Source organism: Cnephaeus nilssonii (assembly GCF_951640355.1).
Source record: "Cnephaeus nilssonii genome assembly, chromosome: 8".
Classification (NCBI taxonomy): Eukaryota; Metazoa; Chordata; class Mammalia; order Chiroptera; family Vespertilionidae; genus Cnephaeus; species Cnephaeus nilssonii.
Genome location: NC_137079.1, coordinates 45284638 through 45311036, shown reverse-complemented (window position 1 = coordinate 45311036; position 26399 = coordinate 45284638). Strand labels below are relative to the sequence as shown.

The 26399-nt window shown below is 40.2% G+C and overlaps 1 protein-coding gene and 1 pseudogene across 2 annotated transcripts in view; one reads left to right on the top strand and one right to left on the bottom strand.

Moving 5' to 3' along the window:
* The window catches only part of GPC6 (glypican 6), a 1109667-nt gene that overhangs the window by 21426 nt on the left and 1061842 nt on the right, over nucleotides 1–26399 (top strand). The gene's annotated exons all lie outside the window — the stretch shown is intronic.
* On the bottom strand, nucleotides 16130–16957 carry LOC307104562 (protein N-terminal asparagine amidohydrolase-like; annotated as a pseudogene). Its single transcript has one exon. The product of its transcript is annotated as a protein N-terminal asparagine amidohydrolase-like (transcript).

Below are 26399 nucleotides of genomic sequence, written 5' to 3'. Positions count from 1 at the left end.
CTAATCTAAGCTGTTAAATATGTTTTGGTAGCTCAACAGAGATTTCGCTGTTTCTGGGGGAAAAAATCTTAAGTCTGGTCCTAAAAGGAAGGTATTTAAAAGTGTGGCACAAGAGCGCCTTCTTTATGGAGCTGGTGTGCAGCCAGGAGGTGGCCATGGGCGGCCCTGCCTGGCAGCTCCCTGCTTGCAGCGGGCAGCCTTCCCTGCAGCGCAGGAGTCAGATGTATTAGCAAACAAACACCTGTCTTTTCAGAATGCCATCGCTGATGAAATAAGAGAATTCCAGAAATAGTTGGAATACAAAAGCAGTCGTTACCCCAGAGTTTGTTTTACTGAAAGTTGATCTGTACCAGTTAATATTTCTAAAGACAAGGTCGAAAGTTTTCCTCCCCACATGGAGTTGAAGCTCTGAACGTGTATGTGTTTCTTTAGGCGTTATACATATTGATACTTAGGATACACTGGATTTTTTCCTAACGGAACGGTGGTAGCTTTGAAGGTGCTGTTTTCTAAGTCGTATGCATGATCTCTGAATGAAAGACGTAACACTCCACCAGAAACATTGAATGGGAAGTTTTGGGACCCTGTTTCTCAGACAGTGGAGCAGTTTTCTAACTTGGAAGGTAAAAGGCTGATACATAGCATATATTTTTTGAAGCTGAGGAACGTGGTGTGGGTGTGGGTTTGGGTATGTTGTGTGAAGTCTTTTTCAACACAGTAAATAGTATGAGAGTTTTGTTAAGGACTAGTACTAATTTGCTAAAGTACTGTACTCATTTCAGCCACGATAGACATATTCATTCAGATTTCTAATCACTACAGGAAATTCATCTGTTTCATTTGGAAAAATGGGACAGACACGAATGATTTCTTATGGACAGCGACTTGAAATAAAATTGTTTTTCTAAGAAGGAATGCATTTAGAAGGACTACTTCTTCCTTTCTCTTACTTCCAATATCTTATTCAAACAAGTTGGATCAGTAATCGGTATGAAACTTGTACTACAAATGTGAAGTATAAATAGCCGATATATTTAATTAGTCTTCCATTAATCTATCAGCCCTTAGAAGGCAGGGCCATGTCTGATTTATCCCACATAACCCTTAGCGCCTGGCACACACAAGGCATTCAATATACATATAACGAATGTACCAAATGATGACAACGACCTGGGCTTTCATTTTATTTCTAGAAAACGACCTCTCTGTAGATGTTGGCCAACTCATGCATGCTCTCTTTCTGAAAGGCATTTTATATACTACTGGGCATGTGCTAACTTCCAGCCGTTATGTTGCCACTCTCGTTTCCGCAGAATTTTATTGAAAACAAGTGAGGTCAGAGCACCTGGCGCTCACTGAGTTTACACTCTAGGAGGGCACATGGACAAGGTTATCTTGTCCATGTGCCCTCCTAGAGTACTGGCATCTAAGATGCCAAGGTACTGGCATCTAAGTTATTTCCTACTGAGACTGGTGTAGAGATATTTCTCTACCATGTAAATTAGTAATCAGAGAGTAAAATTTATATATAGAAACGGTCCAGCTAAACATCACACATTATTTCACCCACCCTAATTTTGAGAGAGAGAGAGAGAAAGAGAACATCCCTGCCTTTATCTGTATGTAACTTTGGTTCTTAAAAAAGGCCACAATAGCCGAAACCGGTTTGGCTCAGTGGATAGAGCTTCGGCCTGCGGACTGAAGGGTCCCGGGTTCGATTCCGGTCAAGGGCACGTACCTTGGTTGTGGGCATGTCCCCGGTGGGAGGTGTTTAGGAGGCAGCTGATCAATGTTTCTCTCTCATCGATGTTTCTAACTCTCTATCCCTCTCCCTTACTCTCTGTAAAAAATCAATAAAATATATATTTTTTAAAAAGGCCACAATAATATACAACCATAACTTTTTTTAAAAGTTGAATTTGTTGAGGTCATATTGGTTCACAAAACCATACAGGTTTCAAGAGTACAACTTAACAAAATATCTGCACACTGCATCGTGTGCCCACTGTTCCAAGCAAAGTCTCTTTCTGTCCCCATTTCCCCCACCTCTGCCCACTTCCATTTAGCCCAGCCTGTCCCTCTGGCCATCACCACACTGTTGTTTGTGTCTTTGTGATATATATATTTTCTTTCTTTCTTTCTTTCTTTCTTTCTTTCTTTCTTTCTTTCTTTTCTTTTCTTTTCTTTTCTTTTCTTTTCTTTTCTTTTCTTTTTTTTTTTTTGCTTAATCCCTTCACCTTCTTTCATCTAGTCTCCCAACAACCCTCCCCTCTGATACTTGCCAGTCTGTCCCATGTATCCATGCCTCTGTTTCTGGGCAAAGGACCTGAATAGACACTTCTCCAAAGAGGACATACAGATGGCCAATAGATATATAAAAAATGCTCAATGCCACTAAACATCAGAGATGCAAATTAAAACCACATTGAGATATCACCTCACACCTGCCAGAATGGCTATCATAAATAAATCAACAAACACTAAGTACTGGCAAGGATGTGCATTGTTGGTAGGAATGCAAACTGGTCCATCCACTGGAAAAGAGTAAGGAGTTACTCAAAAATTTAAAAATAGAACTGCCTTTTGACCCAGCAATCCCATTTCTGGGAATATATTCTAAGAAACCCAAAGCACTAATTCAAAAGGATATATGCACCCCTGTGTTCATTGCAGCATTATTTACAAGTAGAGGCCCAGTGCATGAAATTTGTGCAATGGTAGGGTCCCGAGTGGCTGCCGGCTGCTGGCCAGGTACTCCCTCCCTTCCCCTGGCCAGCCCCACTCCCTGGTTGAACTCCCAGTCAACTTCCCCATTGAGGGGACAATTTGCATACTACTCTTTTATTATATAGGACTAGAGGCCCGGTGCACGAAATTCGTGCATGGAGGGGAGTTGTCCCTCAGCCCAGCCTGTACCCTCTCCAATATGGGACCCCTCAAGGGATGTCTGACTGCCCGCTTAGGCCCGATCCCGGTGGGTTACGGCCTAAACGGGCAGTCGGACATCCCTCTCACAATCCACGACTGCTGGCTCCCAACTGCTTGCCTGCCTGCCTTCCTGATTGCCCCTAACCGCTTCTGCCTGCCAGCCTGATCACCCCCTAACCACTCCACTGCCAGCCTGTTTGCCCCCAACTTCCCTCCTCTGCCGGCCTGGTCACCCCTAACTGCCCTCTCCTGCAGGGTTGAACACCTCCAACTGCCCTCCCTTGCAGGCCTGGTCCTTCTCAACTGCCCTCCCTTGCAGGCCGGGTGCCTCCCAACTGCCCTCTCCTGCTGGCCATCTTGTGGTGGCCATCTTGTGTCCACATGGGGGCAGGATCTTTGACCACATGGGGGCAGCTATATTGTGTGTTGCAGTGATGATCAATCTGCATATTACTCTTTTATTAGATAGGATAGAGGCCTGGTACAGTGGTGGGGGCCAGCTGGTTTGCCCTGAAGGTCGTCCCGGATCAGGTGGGGGTTCCCTTGGGGTGTGGGGCGGCCTGAGCGAGGGGCCTGTGGTGGTTTGCAGGCGGGCTACACCCCCTGGCAACGCAAGGGGAGGCACTGGTATCTGGAATTTATTTTCCTTCTACAATTGAAACTTTGTAGGCTGGAGCGGAGCCAAGCCTGGGGCTCCCTCCGAGGCCAGTAGCCATTTGTGTTGGGGTTATAATTGAAACTTTGTTGCCTTAAGCGGGTGGTCCTGGCCAGGGTGTGCGGAAAGCTTTGCTTCCCCTGTTGCCGGTGGCAACCCTGGCCTGCTCTCTCAAGCTCCATTCTGCCGCCATTTGTTTGAATTTGTTTACCTTCTATAATTGAAACTTTGTAGCTTGAGCGGAGGCTTAGGCCTGGCAAGGGCAGGTGGAAAGCTTGGCTTCCTCTGTTACCTAGGAAACCTTGCTCTCTGTGGCTGTAGCCATCTTGGTTTGGGTTAATTTGCATGCTCGCTCTGATTGGATGGTGGGTGTGGCTTGTGGGTGTGTCGGAGGTATGGTCAATTTGCATATTTGTCTATTATTAGGTAGGATAGCCAAGATCTAGAAATAGCTGAAGTGCCCATCAATAGATGAGTGGATAAAAAATGGTGGTACATTTACACAATGGAGTACTACACAACTGTTAAAAAGAAGGAAATCTTATATTTTGTGACAGTATGGATGGACCTGGAGATTATTATGCTAAATGAAATAAGCCAGTTGGAGAAAGAGATCTCACTTTTATGTGGAATCTAATGAACAAAATAAACTGTAGAATCATAATTTTTTAGTGGGTGGAATGGTCTTAATCCTCTGATATTTTAGAAAGAATAGAGTATATTGCTCTCTTTTCTTTTGCTATAAAAAAAGTGTTGAATGCTTTCGTCTCCATATAGCTGAAGGTCACCCTTTAATAAAATGAAATGAAATCAGGATGAGCCATGGAAGTTGTAGTGGGATTGTTAAAAATGGACTTCAGGGGGGTAGAGAAATCAAGATGGCAGCATAGGTGAACACCTGAACTGCTGCCTCGCACAACCACTTCAAAACTACAAATAAAAGACAAAACGGACATCATCCAGAACCACAGGAAGGCTGGCTGAGTGGAAATTCTACAACTAGAAGGAAAGAGAAAAGCACACTGAGACTCAGAGGAGGTGCGGTAGTAAAGTGCAGAGGTACGGTGGCGTGCGCACGGAGAGGGCTGGCAACTGAGTACGCAGCTGGCTTTTTCAACTGGGAAGGAGACAAAAGCTCCCGACTGCTCTGAACTCCAGTTCTGGGCGAGACTCTGGGGACTCAGACTCATACGGGGAGAAATTGGACTGTCTGGCAGTGGGCGGAACTCGAGGGCGGCTTTCTCTCAGAGTTGCTTGCAGCGATTACTGCGGGAAACTGAGAACCGGGGGGCCTCTTAGGGCAGGGCTGATGGGAAACCATTGCTGTTTGCTCCACCCTGAGACTCCACCCCACCTAAGCTGTGTGTAGAGGCTTTTGCATATGAATGGCCTGGTCCTTTGAAAACTAAACTTACCTAACAAACTGCAGCTAAGTCAGTGAGACCTAGAACATCCAAAAGAAGGCCCAAAGGCCCCGCAGCAGCTTGCATTGCTTCACAACTGGGCCTCATCTGGGCACCTACAAAACCCAAACAAAGAAGAGGAATCTGTAGATCTCTCCATAGCTCCTGCTGGGTGGCCTCAGGCAGAGGCTAAATTAGCACCTCCTTGGAGATCCAAGACCCAGTGTACCCAGTGGTCAGAGTACGACCATCCAGATTACAACTCCTCAGATCCATAAGGGACACACTCAGGAGGCAGACTCAGTGTACACCAAAGCCCCACTGAAGCAAGTCTTACCTCATAAGGGTGTCTCCAGCACAGAAGTTCTCGCATCGTAGACACAGCTGATCCTCACAGCCAATTGGCCTGGAGGCCAATTCCTCCCAGTGACACCAACAACAATCAAGGCTTAACTGCAACAAGACTGTGCACACAGCCCAGAAAAGGGTGGACCAAGAGTGTTCACCTCAGGTAACTGGGGAGGCTGAGCCACTGGGCCCTATAGGACACCTAGCACACAAAGCCACTCTATCAACTCAGGGAAGCAGCCAAAATGTGGAGACAAAGAAACAGGCCACAAATGAAAGAAATGGAGGAAAGCAAACTACTGGATATAGAGTTCAAAACCATGGTTATAAGGTTTTTTAAGAATTTTCTAGAAAAGGCCAATAAATTTAGTGAGACCCTCAAGGATATGAAAAAGGACCAACTAGAAATTAAGCATACACTGACTGAAATAAAAAATAACATACAGAGATCCAACAGCAGACTAGAGGATCACAAGAATCAAGTCAAAGATTTGAAATACAAAGAAGCAAAAATCACTCAACCGGAAAAGCATAAAGAAAAAAGAATCCAAAATTATGAAGATAGTGTAAGGAGCCTCTGGGACACCTTCAAGCATACCAACATCCAAATTATGGGGGTGCCAGAAGAAGAGAGAGAGCAAGATACTGAAAACCTGTTTGAAGAAATAATGACAGAAAACTTCCCCTACCTGGTGAAAGAAATAGACTTACAAGTCCAGGAAGCGCAGAGAACCCCAAACAAAAGGAATCCAAAGAGGACCACACCAAGACACATATAATTAAAATGCCAAGAGCAAAAGACAAAGAGAGAATATTAAAATCAGCAAGAGAAAAGCAGTTATTACCTACAAGGGAGCACCCATACGATTGTCAGCTGATTTCTCAGCAGAAACTATGCAGGCCAGACGGGAGTGGCAAGAAATATTCAAAGTGATGAATAGGAAGAACCTACAACCAAGATTACTCTACCCAGCAAAGCTATCATTCAGAATGGAAGGTCAGATAAAGAGCTTCACAGATAAGAAAAAGCTAAAGGAGTTCATCACCACCAAACCAGTATTATATGAAATGCTGAAAGGTATTCTTTAAGAAGAGGAAGAAGAAGAAAAAGGTAAAGATAAAAATTATGAACAACAAATACATATCTATCAACAAGTGAATCTAAAAATCAAGTGAATAAAAAATCTGATGAACAGAATAAACTGGTAATATAACAGAATCAGGGGCATAGAAAGGGAGTGGACTGACAATTCTCGGGAGGAATGGGGTGTGGGGGGTGTGGGAAGAGATTGGACAAAAATCGTACACCTATGGATGAAGACAGTGTGGGGGGTAAGGGCAGAGGGTGGGGTGGGAGCTATGGAGGGGAGCTATGGGGGGGAAAAAGAGGAAAAATTGTAATAATCTGAACAATAAAGATTTATTGAAATGAAAAAAAATGGGCTTCTGGTTACAACACTGAGTATATCCTATCTAATAAAAGAGTAATAAGCAAATTGACCGTCACTCCAAGACATAAGATGGCCGCCCCCATGTGGTCAAAGATGGCTGCCCCCATGTGGACACAAGATGGCTGCCACAAGATGGCCTGCAGGGGAGGGCAGTTGTGGTCAGTTAGGTGTGACCAGGCCAGCAGAGGAGGGCAGTTGGGGGAGACCACGCCAGCAAGGGAAGGCAGTTGGGGGTGACCCAGGCCTGCTGGGGAGGGCAGTTGGGGTGGGGGACCAGGCCTGCAGGGGATGGCAGTTGTGGGCGATCAGGCCAGCAGGGAGGGCAGTAAGGGGTGACTGGGCCGGCAGAGGAGGGCAGTTGGGATAGACCAGGTCAGCAGAGGAGGGCAGTTGGGGGAGACCAGGACAGCAGAGGAGGGCAGTTGGGGGGTCCAGGACTTCAGGGGAGGGTAGTTGGGGGGAACCAGGCCTGCAGGGGAGGACAGTTAGGGGTGACCAGATTGGCAGGGTAGGGCAGTTAGTGGTGATCAAGTGAGCAGGGGAGGGCAGTTAGGGGCAATTGGGCCGGCCGGGGAGCATATAGGCATCGATCAGGCTGGCAGGGGAGTCGTTAGGGGGTGATCAGGCTGGAAGGCAGAAGCGGTTAGAGGCAGTCAGGCAGAGGCAGGCAGTTGGGAGCCAGCAATCCCAGATTGGAGAGGGTGCAGGCTGGGCTGAGGGAACCCCCCCCCCCCCTACCATGCACGAATTTTGTGCACCGGGCCTCTAGTACTATATAACAACATGTAACATTGCATGAGCTCTCTCCATGTCCCACATAGTATTTTAAACTCTTTACTTATAGGATCTCATGTAATCCTTACACCATCTTTTCATCATGGGTATTATCATTCACATTTTACAGATGGGGAAACTGAGCTAGAGGGAGTGCAGTTAACTTGTCCAAGGACAGAGGTGGGTAAGCAGATGGGTAAGCCGACAAGCCCATGGACTTAACTACTACCTATTTGGATCATACAGTATTTTTAGAAATGAATTTCTAAGACTGATAATAGCATTTGCTTTGGTTTGATGAGTTCAGCTTTTAGTACTAGCAATTTTTCCTATAGTATTGATTGGAAACAGTTCTGTTTAGATGCAGATTGAATATTGCTTTTTTCCAACTTTGTAGATTCTAAGAAGAATCTAGTATATAACTGCCACTTCCAGATAAATAATTTTGTGATTTCTCTGCAAAAAACAATAAAGAGAGCATCCCTGTTCCTGGGGAAATTGAGTGTGAATCCACCACTGCAAAATTCTCTGAGAAATGTGGTTTTTGAAGATTTTAAACTCCTCCAGGGCCAGGTTTATATGATTTCATTTGTTTCACATGTACTTTGCCCAGGGTTGGGCAAACAGATAAGCTTCTTACCTTACAGATTTAACTGACTCTCTGTTCATTTCTAAGGTGTCAGCATGGGGTTTAGTGAAAAAATATTAGGGATAGACAAGTATTGAAAGGAAAAAGGAAGATTAATAAAGATGAAACTGATATTTCTGGCATCATTCACTTATATTCTCTCTCTTCTGTTTCTCTTTCTCTCTTTACACACACACAAACACACACACACACACACACACACACACACACACACACACCCCAATCACGTACTTATGTATATTGTATATTTTTTAATGTGAAGCTATTAATGAGAGTGACAATGTTGGAGTCAGGATACCTACATTCTACCAGGCTGTAACATAGTGTACGTTACAATATACACCACATTGCAATTGTGACTCCTTCCAATTTTTTCTTGACTTCTAGAGCTCTCCTCGAGCACAAAATAACCTTTACTTTTCTCAGGTCCACACCTCAGAGGGTTGTAGTGACAGTGACTTTGTGGCTGCTGGCTTCAAACACCACCTCAGCAGAGGAAAGGAGGAAGAGGTCTACAAGAAGACTGAGTGGGAGAGAGCAATTTAAAAAAAAAAATGCATGAAGATGTAGATGCTTTCATGCTGGGTTATATTTAAATCTTCTTGTGAATAAAATGTTATGAGGGCTCCAAATCCTTTAAAACTTAATTCATATATCATGACAGATCCTTCTAGGTGTTTTTAATGTTTAAAATTTATTTATGCATTGGTGCTCTAAAATACTTAAATGATACAAAAGGATTGGCATCTTCAGAAGCAACCTTGCTTATAGGTATTTATGATCCTTCCATTGATTTTTATGTATGCACAGATTTATAAATATTCCATGTACTCCAATGGTAACATACTGTATACATTGTTATGCAGATACTTTTTCCACTTATCTTGAAACTTGTTTTGCACTTCAGTTGTTACATTTTGTTGCACTGTATGAATTTACCAGACTTTATTTATCCAATGGTCTATTCGTGGACCTCTAGGTGTCTGTTTTGGTATTACAAACTATACTATTGTGAATGTCCTTACGTGTCCACCTGTTCACATAAGCGGGAGTTTATCTCTGAAAGAAGTTCCTGGAAGTGGAAAGGCGTGGGGAAAAGGCATCTCCATGGAGCACTTTGATTGCCCCTCCCCACCCCCCTCTGCTGGTGGTGCCAGTTTACTCTCAACACAGCAGCACTGAGAGCACTCAGTCTCCATGCTGTTCAACCCCAGAAGGTGCTGGTCACACCAGAGTATATATGGATGGAGCTGTGCTTCGTCTGCATCTCTTCCTGCCCCTGCGTGAGGCTAGCTCATCACTTCCATTTCTGGGACCCTTTAAGGGCTCAAGGGTATGGGCTATTCAACTTCAGATGGATTATGGATGGATGCAGTATTGGAAAGTCTCTTCCAGCAACTTTTCTCTGCAGAAGAAAGTTGTGTAAATGAAAATATACCTATTAAATATGTGGGGTTCATGGCACACTGAAAAGCTTTATTTCTGCACTTGGAATAGAATACTGTACGTGGGTCTCTATCTAATGAGCCCAGTATCCATTTACCAACACACATTCAGATAAGAACTTCATGAAGGATGATAATATCAGATCATGAAATTTCTTAAGGATCTGCTGCCTGAGGTTTTAAATCTGGCCTACTTCTTTTTAGACACCAGACATATGGCCATAGCTAATTATATGCTTAGATCCGATGCATTTCAAAACCGTTGATGCTACTCCATAAGGGACCTCAGAAGAAATGATAAGATATGTGGTTAAGAAGATAGGAGATGTATGTAAAGTGAAATTCTGACCTTTAGAAAGAGTTACCATAAACTTTGAAAAGTCAATTTGTTAAGAAATATATTTAAGTTTCCTTTTTGTGTGAGTCATATGTAGCAACTTATTTGTGTATATATGGGTATATGTATGTGTATATATGTTTCAAATGTACACACGGGTGTGTTGGAGCCAGCTCACCCAGGGCCATCAGAGTCAATTGTGAAATTGTCAGGCATTTTGTGAGCAGATTGACTTCACATTAGTAGCTTGAAGTCAGTTATGGTGGAAGTACTTATACCACAGCAATTGGCAAACAATAAAAATCAGGGCCTCATTTCCTATAAAGCTGATTGTTAAACACCAGTCCACCGCTGTCTATGTGTATGTATAATCAATCCTCCTTCCAAAAATGAGCAAACCCTCAGAATTATTAAAAAGACATTTGTTTGTCCTACCCGGTTTGGCTCAGTGGATAGAGCGTCAGCCTGCATACTGAAAGGTCCCAGGTTCGATTCTGGTCAAGGGCATGTACCTTGGTTGTGGGCACATCCCTAGTAGGAGGTGTGCAGGAGGCAGCTGATTGATGTTTCTCTCTCATCAATGTTTCTAACTCTCTATCCCTCTTCCTTCCCTCTGTAATATATATATATATATATATATATATATATATATATATATATATATATATATATATAAAATAAAAAGACATTTGTTTGCATTGTCTGATTTCCAATAAGCAGGAAAAAGTAGAAATTAGTTCTGTTGTGCTTTTCTTATCAAAACCTTAAAATGCAACCTTTGGAGAGGAGAAAAAAAGGAGGCAAGTCCTGAAATGAAATGAAACAACTGAAATGCAAAAGGGTGATTGATGCTCATTAGATGGTATCTGTTTTTCCACAACGTAGTAATATGTTGATATAATCCAAAATCAATCAACATAGTTTGATAAAGAAATGTTATCAATAGTTTTATGTACCTTATCTCTAAGCGTTTTTATCACTAACTTTAAGGTTGATTTACCAGTTTTAAAACAATCCCGTGCATTAATTGTATCTGTTTTTACTTTGAGGAATACAATTCTGAAATTTTAAAACAAAACAAAACAACAACAAAAACACACACACCAAAACCCCAAGAAAACCTTTGTATGCTTTATAGATTAATTTTACTTTTTATAAGTCCAAATACTGTACATATGCACCGTTATAGTTTCCTTTTAATTTGTGTTTAATTTCTTGGTTGTTTTTGAATATTTTCATACCAAAAGAATCTTGCAAATAATATATTGAAGTCATCCTAACAACATGATTTACCAAGATTTGCTGTGATAACTCACAACCCTAACAGGCAAAAGGGTGACCTAATATTTGATCATAGAAATCAGGAAAACTGGCAAAAGTGCTGCTATGGAATTAAATAAACATACAGTTAGAAGGGTGGTGAGAGTTCCTGTGATGCAGTGTCCTCACTTATAAGAAGAAGAATGGGAATTAATGCCATTAAGCTTCATATGAGTTAGTATTCGAATTGCCTTGGTCCAATATAGCTTGGGTTTTAAGTACTTTGCATGTGAATATAGAAACTGAGGGCATTAAGGCATCAAAATGAGTGGAATAGAGAGGTTGTATTTTTAATTTCTCCCTTCCATACTAAAATGTGGAAGAATGGCTGTTATCCAGTCAAACACAGGTAATGTTAATAACTTGATCAGAACTTAAGGAAATTAAATATCAGGGTTAGGGCTGTGCAGGTAAATATCATTTATGAAAGGCAGAAGTAATAGACAGTTGTGTAAAGCCTTGTGGCTGTTGCCATTCTATAAGTAGTAAAATATGATTTATTCTGTACTTGGTCATGAATTACTCAAGAGGTACAAAGAAATGATGACTTAGAAATCCTGAATAAAAATAACCTGAACAACTTATGTTTTTTTTGGATGTGAAAAAGATTATAAACAGACTATGATACCTATTTTAGTTTATGACTTACTGATCTATAAAGAAAATGATTTATAAAACCCAAATTAAGCAGGAGTAAGGGTAATTTACTAATAATGAAGGCCATCTGTACTCATTTCTTTTAATAGCGATATTGTAGTATTGAAAATGTGGTGGTTTCCATGTTAGATCTTTGAGAATGTGAACAAGATGTTTCTTAGGGTCATGATGAATTTAAATTTGTTACAAACTATTTTGTTTCAATTTTAAGAATGAAAAATTTTAAGAAATGTGATTTTCTTCTAAATGGGAATTTAAGCTTGGACTAATGTGGGAATTAAAAAAGCATTGTAGTTTCTACTTGATCTCTTAGATCACTCATTTATAATTTTCAACAGATTTTTTTACTATAGACTTCGATTCTTCATAAAGTAATTTAGGCCAGTTTTATTCCTCTACTATTTTATTCTGATGATTCTTTTGAAAAGCCTCCTTACATATTTGAAGAGTCATATGAGGGTATGGCTATTCTTTTGTTTCTCAGGCTAAAAACTTGAATTTCTATACCCTTGCCTTTGATATTTTGTTTCTAAATGATCTAATTGTAAAGAACTTCATGAATATTAAATATTATTTTTGATTACTGCAAATTTTTCCGATGTCTAATTTCAGAATTTTGGGATCAAACCATTTTGTACAGTCTTTGGAATTTGGAAAAAAACAAATATTATTATATTATACCCTGTGTTTTATTTTAAAGGCAGATATGATGTGGCCAAATTAACAGCTTATTCGATTGTACACCTAAATTTTTATCAGCTTGTAGGGGCAAGGGTTTTTACATATATGTCCATTGAGGGACAGGGTTTTTACATAACAGATGAAAAAGAAAAAAAAAGAATAAATGTACTTAGATTAGTAGACATGTAGCTCTTGGGGGAAAATGTGTTGTTATAGCTCTCAGGGTAGAAATACATGGTGTTAAGCATGGTTTTTTTTGTTTGTTTGTTTGTGTTTTTTTGTTGTTGTTCTTGTTGATAAGATTGACTGAAATACTGTTTTACTTTATTTACTCATTCTTTGTCACCTTAGTAACTAGCCCCTTAATTTAGATTATATTCATTTTGGCCTAAAAAGAAATGATCTATATTTGCATAGTATTTCAGGGCTCTATTTCAGCATTTTATAAATAAAAGGTGTTTTAGAGTGGGCTATATGCATTCGTATAAAAACCATCAAGAGAGGATTATTTGAATAATGCATTCCTATGTTGTTGAACATACACTGAAAATCCCTTGGAAAGTTGTTTTGTAGTTAATAGAAGGTAGAGTCTCTAATGCCATTTGCCCTTGACTTGTTCTGCCCATACAGTTGCAGGTTCATAGCTATTAAAATCTCTGCCCAGTTCCTATGGACAATTGACAAGTAGAAGTATCCAATCTTGGATAATCTTCATTTAGAATATGAAAATCTGAATATTAGGATCTTCAGGCAATGAGGAAATCTACAGTATGCCAGATAATATTTTAGGTGCCTGGGTATATAAAAATGAACAGGCAAGTATGGTTTCTGCCCATGCAAGGAATGTGGTGGGAATGAGGTGGTGGATACAGCATTTCTGGCTGCATAAAGACCAGTTCGGAGTGACTGAGAGCAGTGGAGCGTCCCTCTTAGCATTTTGGCTATCTTTGTGTCCATGCCATTTGCTTCAGCCAAGTCAGTCTTATTTGGAAGCTACCTGCATCCAAGAAGTTGCATGGGCGGGATTGGCTAATTGAAGCCAGAAAAATATTTTCAAAATGAAACTTCTCTGGTTCAAGCACTGCAATATCTTCCCCTGCATGTAGAAAGAAGATGTACTTGCTTAACATGAATTGTAATCCCCTCATTGTGTAATAATCTCCACTCCCAGTACACTGACCAGAAGTCAGGTAAGTCAGACCCACTGGCTCTCATCTCTGCGTGCCCGCCCTTCAACAAATGACCTCTGGTGCATCCTTCACTAGGCAGCTCAAGCTTCATGTCCTCAGGAAGCCTGCCTTGAACTCTTTGCCAAGGTTGGAGCCTCTTTTCTTCCTCCTTCTTAGGTCCTTTTGGGGAGCACTTGGTAATAGTCATCATAATCTAATTTAGTTGAAACAGATAAGATTATTAAATCTACAAATTTAATGTAGATTAATTTCTTTTTTTTTTTGTCACTAAAAGAGACAAGGAGTGGGTTGTAGATAGGTTTGGAATTACATATTCTATCCTAGAGAGAAGCTGCTTTTTGTTAGCAATATTATTTTCTGAGTGATTGTGTACTTGATGAATAATTGGAGGAATGTCACAGATTAGGAAATAATCTAATACAGTATTGATTTAACCAGGGTTCTATTGGTGAAAAGACAATAAAATTAAATTTTGATTTATTAAGACAGACATATAAAGCCTGTAATTTTAGAAAAGAGCATGCACATGACATTTATTTCTCATTCTATCAGTTGAAAATTTGAGTATTGATTTCTGCTTTTGTATTTATCAATATAATGACTATTGATTGTCATAAAAATGTCCCATTGACATTTTACAGTCCTAGAGTAGCTTCTAAATAAAGAAGTAAATTAAGGCTTGTGTAAGTCTATTGCCATGTGTTTCTCATTGCAGTTTCCCCTCCCAGCCTCCCTTCTGCTTCTTCCTTCTTTTCTCTCTTTTCCCCATTAAATAAGTAGTGCATGAACACATGCCCACTGTGTGTTGTACATATTCTGACACCAGAGGTATGAGTAAATGTTACAAGTCCCCACAGCCACCCATGATCTCATGTCTCTTCTACTCAATGTTTCCCACCAGAGCTTTTCCTGAGGGTTTGCACATGTGAATATATGCATGCACAATATTATATGTGTATCTTTATAGATATGTAGATCACCTTTACATCTAGAGATTAGATAGTGTGCATTGTAAAGCAAGGTACTTGTTTCTTTCCCCCACTTAACAAAGAATTAAAAATCATCTTATTTCTGTAGACCTGGAATGTTTTCCCCTTTCTCTTCTCTGTAAATTGCTTTTTAAAAGCAAAACACCTTCAAGTTCTACTTAAACTTCCCACTGAAGTTCTTTCAGAATCTCTTATCTAGAACCTCTTTCTGCCTTTCCCAGCTCCATATATATTTATATTTGTTATCTTCTAAGCTTTATTTTTGTGTTTATGTCCTTCAAAAGGGAGTAAAATCCCAGTATATATCCTTCCCCCCACCCCCTGTGTCTTATATATTATATATTATTTTGGGTGATTTTAGAGAGTCAACACTAACACTCCGTTTCCTTTGCTTCCAGAGTTTGAGACCAAATGAGAAACAGTATAGAGAAGGCAGATAAATGGAGATTAAAGTAACAAATGGAGATTAAAGCTGATGTAGATCTGCATTTAGATCTTAGGTCGAAAGGGCCTGCTGCCAATTCCCAGCAGGATTTAATAGACTTGCACTCGTAGTTAATGGCACATCTGGACAGCCGGAGGCCTCTACTGTTTTTCCTTTGGGCAGAAAGCAAACAAAAAGAAAATTCATTCAAGAAAATAGGGAGAGTTTGTATTGCAAGCTTGATTGCTTCTCCATCATCCACTTGTTCTGATAATAGTTCCACCCTCCCTAGGTAGCCAGGGGGCAAGAGAGGCCTGGAGTGTTATTTGAACAGAAGTGTCTCCACAGGACACCTTAGAGCTACAAGAAAAAAGTTATACTTAAGTGTTGACCTTGAATCTCTCTACATTATCTTTGGTTCCTCTCAATTTTTGAATCAATTAAGTTACTTAAAATTGATTTAATGATCAAAAATCTGTTTGTCTCCCTGTCTTGATTGACATCTGCTACAAGTATTACCTGGAAAACACCACATAATAACTTTCTTTTCCTGAAACAGCTAGGGCTTAAGGTAAAAGCATTTAGAAATCTTTGATATAAAACTGATAATCTAGACAATTCCTAAAACAGTTGATAAAATGGAGGCTTGATGTACATCAAAAATAGCTTCAAAGTGTATGTAAACACTTTTTTTTTTTTGCCAAAATAAGATTTTTATTTTGAAAGTCATTTAAAAGACACTAAGACTCACCAGATGTAGATTCCAAATTCACATTCTCTCCAACCCCCACCAGTGGCCTCTGTCATTCCCAAAGGTTGCATTCCGCCCCCCCCCCCCCCCTCTTTTTTAAGGTTGCCTTCTTTTGTAATTCCCATTTTCAGCTTCCTGGAAAAGAGATATTTTTCCATAAGCCATCTCCTTTTTTTGTTGTTGTTGTAGAGTAGAGCTTTATGTCCAGGAAATAGTGTGTTTGTTAGAATTGGTTAATTGTTTAAAAAGACATCAAGGTAGATCTAATATGTTCAGCAAAGTGTAGGAGTTGGGGTGGGGTGGGGGGGAGGCTCAGCCAGAGGTGAAGTGGGAATGTTCTCTAGTATTTGCTTATCTTGCTGCAACCCAAAATCCATATGTGGCATCGAGGAATACAGTCCTACATGTAGTTGTCCTGTCTTTGCAGTGTAAACACGAATCCTTGGTCCTCCTGTTAAAGCTGGTGCAGCTCGCAGCTCCTCCTCCAGACCCAATCTTGGAAAGAGGCTCTGCAAATCTCTGCAGTTTTCATGTTGACAGCAATTCCATAAATTATTGGAAAGTGGTTTTTATTTTGTTCCCGGTCATTTAATTCTGTCACACATAATGTCGCTAAGTGAATGTCATCATCTTGTCTGTCAAATTCACTAAGAAGTTGATGAGTAAGTTTTTGTGACAACTGCCCATCCTCACTGAAGCCGCTGACCAGGTGCACTTCCAGCCTTCCATACTGAGCGTGGCCAGAAAGGATTTTATGGAGTTCATGATCAAGGGGACCTAAGCTTTGGGGTCGGTTCCATCACAGTGTATCAAGCAGGGAGCCCCATTACCTGTGTGCCTCCGCACCACAATGCCACAGGTGGTGGCATCAGAATGGAGAAGGAGCTATCCTTTGGGGAGGCCACTGCAAGCTCTCTTTGCTGAACATACAGAAGGCCCTGGGATCCCACTTGTTGAACACACTGACCTCTGAGAAGACTCGCTCTTTCCTCCAGAAGCAGGTGGGCTTGGACAAGGTCCTGGGCGGCCTGTGGCACTGTACTGGGAGCCTCTGGACCAGCAGCAGCATCTCGGAGGTGGCTGCTCGGGGCAGGCCCTGGAAGGTTGCGGTCGGCCCAGGAAGGTGGCGGTCTCCCCAGCTGCAGTGTATGTAACTTACACACAGATCTGAAAGTAAAACATATGACTGGAAATAGGGCAACATAAGTGATCAATATGACCATGGTTAGAGTTTTTAAGGAAGATCGATCAAATGAGTTATTTAAATGTTTACTTTATAATTTTTTTCTTTGAGCTTGAGTGACTCTGAGAATCTTATTGTTAGATATAAAAGTTAATTTTGCATAGACTATCATATCCTTTAGAAATAACAATGAATGAAATATCCCTGCCTTTTAAGTATTCTGAGTGATATTTTATTGTTAAACTAGAGACCTGGTGCATGAATTCGTGCACAGGTTGGGTCCCTCGAGGTGGCCTGTGGGTCCAACGCTGCCTGCAGCGCCTACCTGCTGCTCCTGCTCATCCTGGCCCCACTGCGCCTTCCACGGGCTCGCACCCAATCAGTTCCATTCGGGAGAGGCTCTTACCGCTGCAGCAGCACTCACCAGCTGTGAGCCCTGCATCTGGCGCCCTCCTGAGGGGAGTAGCTTGTGGGGTCAGGCCAAAACTGGCTCTCCGACATCCCCTGAGGGGTCCTGGATTGCGAGAGGGCGCAGGCCAGGCTGAGGGACCCTGCCAGTGCGTGATTGGGTCTGGGGAGGGAGCTCGGGAAGGCTCCAGGGCAAGTCCGGCCCCTTCTTGCTCCGTCCTGATCAGCTGGACCCCAGTAGCAAGCTAACCTACCAGTCAGAGGGCTGCCCCCTGGTGGTCAGTGCACGTCATAGCTACGGGTCGACCAGTTGACTGTCTGCCCCCCTGGTAGTCAGTGCTCGTCATAGCGAGTGGTTGAGCAGTCTTAGCATATCATTAGCATATTATGCTTTGATTGGTTGAACAGTCGACCGGTCACCGGATGACAGGACACTTTGCATATTAGGCTTTTATTATATAGGATTGAAACTATTAATACTTGTGGGCAAATAACTAATTTTCCTTAACAAACTGTTAAAATTTAGTAATGGTACTTTTCTGATTAAAGAACCAGGACTTCTCAACTACCAAAGAAAATCAATAATTGACTCTTTTAGTTATTTGTGTTTAATATAACTAATTAAAAGACATTCCTTCTTCAGTTTTATAAATTCTGGAATTAAATTTATTTTGTACTGACAGGATTACAGTAACTTATTGAATATCAAGATAGGATTCATTTTTTTTTCTTTTTAGTTATATTAAAGAAATTAATAGTAACTCAACTCTTCAGATGGTAATGAGGTAAATTGGGTAATATAAACCAGGCCACTTTGGAGCATCTTGGTTTTGAATTTGGAAGTGTGACTAGAGTGATGCAATAATTATAGTTAATCTGTAATTTTAATAACTCAGCTTTGAGAACATGTAGTTGTCTTTAAGTGATACATTTATCAAATGAATAAGATAAAGAATATTAAAACTGGGTGGGTGTTTAACCATAACATGAATTTATATTACCTTTGAAATTCCTTTTTAAAAATTCCAACAATTTGAGAAATAACTTATAGAACAATGAATGTGAATGATTTTGAGCAGTAAATTTTAAGAGGTAATTGAAGAATGAGGTGATTCATTGTCTCTCTCTATATACACATATGTGTATATATATATGTATGAAAATGTTTGAATGATGTGATTAGAATGGAATCATAGTGTTTATAAGTTTTTCAAAATATGGATTGGTGAAATACAACAATTCAGGTTGTGAAGATTCTTAAATAATTCATGTAAGTTATCATAGTGGAGCTCCAACAATTTATTCTGGTCTTATTTGGAGATAATGTCTGTGAATGATTCTGTAAGTGAGGTTATAAATATTCATCTATTTTATCACTGACAACAGCTGAGAATTCCTGAATAGACAGTGGACCACAGAATCCAGATCTTCAATGCCTATGCATACTCATACACTTATCCAACTTTATTTCCATGTTAGATATCAGCAGTTAAGGAACATTTGTGTTAATAAGCTGCAGAAACAGAATTATGCTTCTTTGTGTTAGAGTTTGGAAAGCTGTGACCTGATTATCCAGAAAAAGACAGGTGGTAGGCTTTATTCCCATTAAAATGTAAGGACAGAGGAAAGATAGGCAGTGCTTAAGGAACTGGCAACATGCTCTACCCACAAAGCTATGACCTGAAATACAACTTGTAAAGCCCATGTGAAATAACTGTACCCTAGAAAGGCAAATTGTCTCTTTGTGGCTAGGAAAAATATTTAGTTCTCTCTGAAATTTAGGCCAAATTATTTTTACAAAAATATAGTCTGAATCGTATCTAGGTAAACAGAATTGCACTTTAAGAGTGATATTAAGAAAAGTTGAATATATAACCCATGAGTAATATTTTATATCTAACAACAGACTCATAGAATCCCTTGCTGCTAAGCTGATAGAATTCATTTGCCTAAAAGTTATAAAGTATTTTAAATGTCAGGATTTTACTATTTGTCACAAAGTTTCATGTACTTTGGATTTCTGTTCATAATATTTCCTTCAAGACCAAGAGACTGATTTCCTCTTTTTTTTTTTTTCCCAAGGGGAATGAGTGAAGACCTCACACAGCTTCTGTTTAAGAAATTTGAAAATTTGAGGTAGTTGTAAAATTATTCACCTAGGCATTTATTCATTCATCTAACCAATATTTACTAAACATGAACTATGCCATTTTTCTAAGGAATTCGTGTTGATGAGCAGTGCCACATAAACAAATGAGTAATGTGCTATAATTTGGGGGAATGTGGTAGATTCATTCTGGAAATGATAAAAATTATCTCTTTCTTATGTGCCATGTTAATATAAGTATAAAAATAATACTTTTAGTATCAAAATATAGAAGTCTGTGCTCTGATGTTTGAATTCTAAAGGGGGACATGATTCTATGCCACATGGAGATTTTTTTCTAAAATATTTATAGTATGAATATATTCATTCATATATTCAACTATACACATTGAGTGCTTACCATGTTCTAGGAATTTTGTTAGGAGCCCGAAAATAAAATATTACAAGCAAATCCCTAGAAGAAAACTATTTTCATTTGAAAACTATGAACACATAGAATATGACCTCGGATATTTCAACGTAGTTTATTGGCAAATTTTTGCTTACACGTGGTCTGCGGCTTTATTCTATAAATATAGATTTAATGTATAAAATGTCTCTTTAATAAATAACTAGATACTTATTGCTTTTGAAATTTCCTGAATAAATGTTAATGGAAATGAATATTTGTAAAGCAACTAATTCTAATTTTGATATGACAATTTTCCATGTTTACAGAGTACTTTAACATACTAATATTGTATCACAATGTACAGTCTTATCTCAGACAGTATATTGACTAAGGGAATTAGTGAGGGTTTGGGTTAGATACCTGGGAAGTTAATCAGGATCTCACATAGTCAAAAATTTTGATTGTTCAAGCCTTGTGAATTTAAGCACTTAATCAGGCAAAATACTGAGGAATATTACAAGTCCTGTTTCAGAACTGAAAGCCTCTTCTGATTATAGACTAACCTGTCTGCCAGCTCTGACATGTTGCAAACAGATGCAGTATTACGTTGAAACTCTTTTCATCTCATCGGGGGAAGACTGTTTTCAAGTTCTTAATGGTTATTTTTTTTTTTCTAAAAATGTTTCATTTAAGACCTTAATTGGGTATATGAAATGTTTCTTTTGTCATTGATCCTAGTATGTGCACGTTTGCAACATGTATAAAAGGATCCTTTTGTTTTAAACATTGCTCAGTTTTATGAGGCATAGAAATGAGAAGAGCTTCATTCTTTAGAACACAGACTAGATAGCAAAGGAGAAATCAACAGACCTCAAACATGATATAAATGAAGCACAGGAGTCAGTTAGTGCATTATAGTAGTTAGCTAGCCCTGCCATAACAAAACCATGGACTGGGTGGCGTAAGCAACAGAAATATTATTTTCTCACAGATCCGGAGGCTGGAAGTCCAAGATCAAGGTGTGGGCAGGTTCGGTTTCTTCTAAGGCCTCTCTCTTTGTCTTTGTAGATGCCCACCTTCTCGCTGTGTCCTCACTCACATCGTCTTGTTTTATTTGTTTTTTTTTTTTTTTTTTTGTGTGTGTGTGCCATGTATCTCTGGTATCTTTGTGTGTCCAGTCATTGGATCAGGTCCCTCCCTACTGGCCTCATTTTAACTTAATACCTTCTTTAAAGGTCCTATCTCTAAATGTAGTCACATTATGAGGTACTAGGGGTTAGGGCCTCAACCTATGAGCTTTTTTGGGGGGTTGGGGTGGGAAGCTAGGGGATACAATCCATGCTGCAACAGCTAGGAAAATTTTTAAGTACTTTGGTTTATTTGTAATGACCAAGATGAAAACATTTACCTTTTAGCCAAGCAAGAATTAAGGATGGTCCTGGAGCACCAGCTGAGGAAAGATGAGGAAGTAAATTGTCAAGGTTCTCCCTGGCCTCAGACTGAATGAACTCTGTGCTTAAGTTTCCTCATTTTGGGTTGTGGACAAGTCAAACACACTAACTAGGGTCCTTTTTACCTTCGATGTAAGAGACCTTTTACCCTGAGATTTGTCAGGAACATACAACTTACAAAATGCCTGAAGCTTTGGCCTTTTCACCAGCAGTTTTATTGATGATCTATACACTTTAGACTTGAACTTAGAAAACAATCCTGTGTGTGTGTGTGTGTGTGTGTGTGTGTGTGTGCGTGTGCATGTGCACATATTGGGGGTTGACTATGGGAGGGGCTGTCACAGGATGGGGAGAATCTCCTAGAAGTGCCCTGTGGCCACAGAAATAACTTATGTGTTAAGTCTCCTCTGAAGAGGAGTCTGCAGAGTGGGGATGGGCAGCTCATGGAGCTCAGAGTTGGACAGCATCCATGGAGCCAGCATGAGATGGCTTGCTACCAGCTCTTTATCACTTCCTTTGTGAGTACCTGGGGCCAGAGGCCTGGTGAAAGCCTCAATCTCTGGGCAGGGATTCTACCATAATTAATAGCCCAGTGTCCACTTGGGAATATTTTGGGCAGGTGTTCCTTATTTCTTTCCAGCTAACCACCCCCCACCCCACCACCATTTTTTTTTTCCCTGCTAATTTCTTAGGTGGCTTGCAAGGAAGGATTTATATTGTATTCCCTTATATATTCTGCCTCATACTAATATCATCCCTCACTTCAACATTTTTAAAGGCAATAAAGATATTAATCAGTGCTTCTAAAATACTCACTCATATACCAGGAGTGATGTTGCAACATGGCTTTGTGGCCAGAGAGAAGAAAACTTGAGAGGGGGAGGTTTTTCCTCCAAATTCTCTCCCCATGACATCTCCTGTAGCCTTCGACCAACTCTTAAGGACATGATTTGTTTTGTTAATTATTGGTTAAATTATGCTACTTTGCAAAGGTTGTCTCATAAATTTACCACGAGAGAAGGAATTCACAAATAAACTAGTGTAGTGAAAAATAGGGCCTGTGTTTTAGTGCTGGTTCTGTAGGTAATAGCCTGGCGACCATTAGTGAGTCCCTTCATCTCCCGCTGTTTCAGCATCTTATCTATAAAATGATGGAGATAATATCTGCCAACCTAATTAAGAGTTGTAAGGATCAAGTGCAGTAAAGCCAAGGAAAGTGCTTTATAAACTGTCAGGCACTATACAAACAGAAATGGTGAATGCTGGTAGAGAAATGTGAGATTAAATGGGAGGCATTAAAAGCTTATAATAAATGCTTTCGATTCTCAAAAATCTTATTTATTCAGACCAAACCAAGGTGTCTTTATTATAACCCAATCCCTCAAATCCCAACCTGAACTTGATCTTGAATGTTCAGAGATTCCTAGAATCTGAAAAATGAGTTTTAGCTATACTGTGAAAGCATACATTGGCAAACATTCAAATTTATCATTGTCTTTCAGCATTTTTTTAGAAGAGTAACTATTCAACTATGTGGGGTTTATTTGGGGAATTTTTGTGTGAATATTTTTTGTAAGTATCTTTTCCCCCCCACTCTTTATTGGTTGAGATTATTATTTTTGGATTCTTTTTTCATTTTGCTCTTCTGGTTGGGTGATTTTTTTGCTTCCTCATATTTCAAATCATTGTTTTGAGTCTCAGAATCCTCTACTCTACTGCTGAATCCCTGTATATTATTCTTTATTTCAGTCAGTGCATGCTTAATTTCTGACTGGTCCTTTTCCATTTTTTTTGAGGTTTCTAGAAGATTCTTGAATAACCTTATAACCATGGTTTTGAACTCTATATCCAGTAGTTTGCTTTCTTCCATTTCTGACATGTTTCTTTGTCTCCACATTTTGGCTTCTTCTCTGTGTTTGTTTCTATGTATTGGGTAGAGCTGCTATGTTTCCCTGAGTTGGTAGAGTGGCCTTGTGTAGTAGGTGTTCTGTAGGGCCCAGTGGCTCAGCCTTCCCAGTCACCTGAGCTGGGCACTCTAGGTGCACCCCTTTGTGGGCTCTGAGCACAGTCTTGTTGTAGTTGAGACTTGATTCCTGTTGGTGTCACTGGGAGGAATTGACCTCCGGGCCAATTGGCTGTGAGGACGAGCTGTGACTACAGTGGGAGAGATGCTGTGCTGGAGACACCCCTATGGAGCAGGACTTGCTTCAGTGGGGCTTTGGTGCTCACTGAGTCTGCCGCTTGAGTGTGTCACTTATGGATGTGAAGAGTTGTAATCAGGTATGGTCTGACACTGACCACTGGGTACACTGGCTCTTAGGTCTCCAGGGAGTTACAAAGTCAGCCACTGTCTTGGGCCAGTCAGCAGGAGCTACAGAGAGATCTGCAGATTCCTCCTCTTTGTATCGGGTTTGGAAGTGCCCAGAAGAGGCCCATCTGTGAAGCAAGGCAGGCTGGTGCTGGTGCTGGGGCTTGGCACCTTTATTGATAGGTTTGGGGCTCCCTGACCCAGCTGCAGCTTGTTTGAGAGATTTTAGCCTGAGCAAGGACAGGCCATTCATATGCAAAAGCTGTTGCACATAGCTGGGGTAGGGTTATAAATGGGATGAGGTGGGGTTTTAGGCAATCACCAGGGTGAGCAAACAGAAATAGCTACCAGTCAGCTCTGGGATCAGGGAGGTACCAGCATTGGAACAATGATCCCTGGGAGCACCTTCATCTGGGAGAAAGCCACCCCCCGAGTTCCTGCCCTGATGCCAGACAATCCGGCTCTTCCTCCTTTGTGTCTGTGTTCCCCAGAGCCTTACTCTGGCATTAGATCTCAGAGGAAGTGGGATCTTGTAAGTTCAGTTCGTGGTGCTGGCCTTTTAAGATAAACAGCTGGGTCTCAGCAGCCTCTGTCTCACTGAGCCCCAATCTGCACTGGTTTTTACAGCCCCCAGTTCTTACTTCTTTTCTCAGCTCTGGGATCCTGGGCTGGGGGTCTGATGTGGGGCTGGGACCCCTTGCTCCTCCGGGCGGCCTCTGCAGAGATGAACTCCATCCTGATTAAAAAAGCGGCACACATGGCTGTCGAACCAGCCTGTTCCTCGCTCCGCACCTCCTACCAGTCTTAGTGTGCTTTCTTCTTGACTTCTCTAGTTGTAGGACTTCCATTCAGCTAGCTTTCCAGTGGTTCTGGATGATGGTTGTTCTGTATTTTAGTTGTAATTTTGATGTGGTTGTGAGAGGCAGCGAGTACAGGCCTTTACCTATGCTGCCATCTTCAAATCTCTATATCTTTCCAATGCATTATCAGCTTGCTAAGGGCAGGAGAATAATATATCTATTGCCTTTGTTTCGCCAGCTATTGGCAAGCTCAGTGCCTAGAACTCAGTAGAAGCTTCTGGAATAAATTTAGACCAGGGAATGTTTCTTTTATTCATATTAAGGATTTTAAAGTTTGCTTTTCTAACATAAAATCAGAGTTTGGCACCTCAATGTTGTGCTCTTCTCTTTTTAATCAAACTTCTTATTTTGAAAATAATTGTATATTATGCCCCAATGAATTAAAGTATCTTTTCCTTCAATACCATAGTTCTTGGGTAGAGCATATTGATAGTGTAATAATGTTTCTAACAGTTAAAAGTGTTGCAGTGGTTCATTTTCACCATATGAGCTGAAGAAAAACACATATTTAAAAAATTTTGTTTTATTTTTAATTGTGGTTATAATCACATAACATTAAATTGACCATCTTAAGTGTTTTTAAATGTACATTTCAGCTGTGTTATGTATATTTACATTGTGTGCAACAGCCCTGTAGACATTATTTACCTTGCAAATTTCAAACTCTATGACCGTTAAAAACTAGTTTTCCCTCCATTTAACATTTTATTTCTATAAATTTTAATACTTTAATACTTCATAAACAAATACTTTTGAAACATATTGACACATTACTTTTTACTTCTGCTTTTATTTACGTCTATCAAAGTCACATAGGAAATTTGGATCATGTAATAAAAAGTGATTTTCATTCTCATTCATATGCGAGAAAACCAGATACGTATTTTCTTGAATAAGCATTAGAAACATTGCCTTGCTAAGAGTAAAGAGTAAGTAGTTAAGTAATGAGAACATGAATAAAAACATCGTATATAATTTGTAAAGCAGTAGGTGCTTTTCTAAATCAAAGTAGATTTATATATAAGGAAAGAAGAAATATGTTACATCTTCAAAACTGCCTATTATGAAAGATCAACTTTAATTTGAAAACCCTTGATTTTCCAAGAGAATTGTAGAAACCATGTTTTCATGTTTGCAGAGAATGGTTCAGCTGGGTCAGTGGTTCTCAAACTCCAGTGTGTGTCAGAATCACCTGTCGGGCTGCTTTGTTGACAATAGCTCTGATCTGGAAACAGCCCAAGTGCCCATCATCAGATGAGTGGATAAAAAAGCTGTGGTGCAGTCACACCATGGAATACTACGCAGCTGTGGAAAAGAAGGATCTCTTACCCTCTGAGTCAGCATGGAGGCACCTGGAAAGTTTTATGCTAACTGAAATAAGCCAGTCAGAGAAAGACAAGTATCACATTATCTCACTTATATGTGGAATCTAATGAATAAAATAAACTGACAAACAAAATAGATCCAGAGACATGGAAGCGTGGAACAGACTGACAATTCTCAGAGGGAAAGGAGGGAAGAGATTAACTAAAGAACTCGTATGCATATATTCATTACCTATAGACATAGACAATAGTGTGGTGAAGGCCTTAGGTGGGGCAGGAGTGGGAGGAGGAAGGTCATTGGGGGGAAAAAGAGGGAAATATCTAATACTTTCAACAATAAAAATAAAAATAAATAAAATCACTA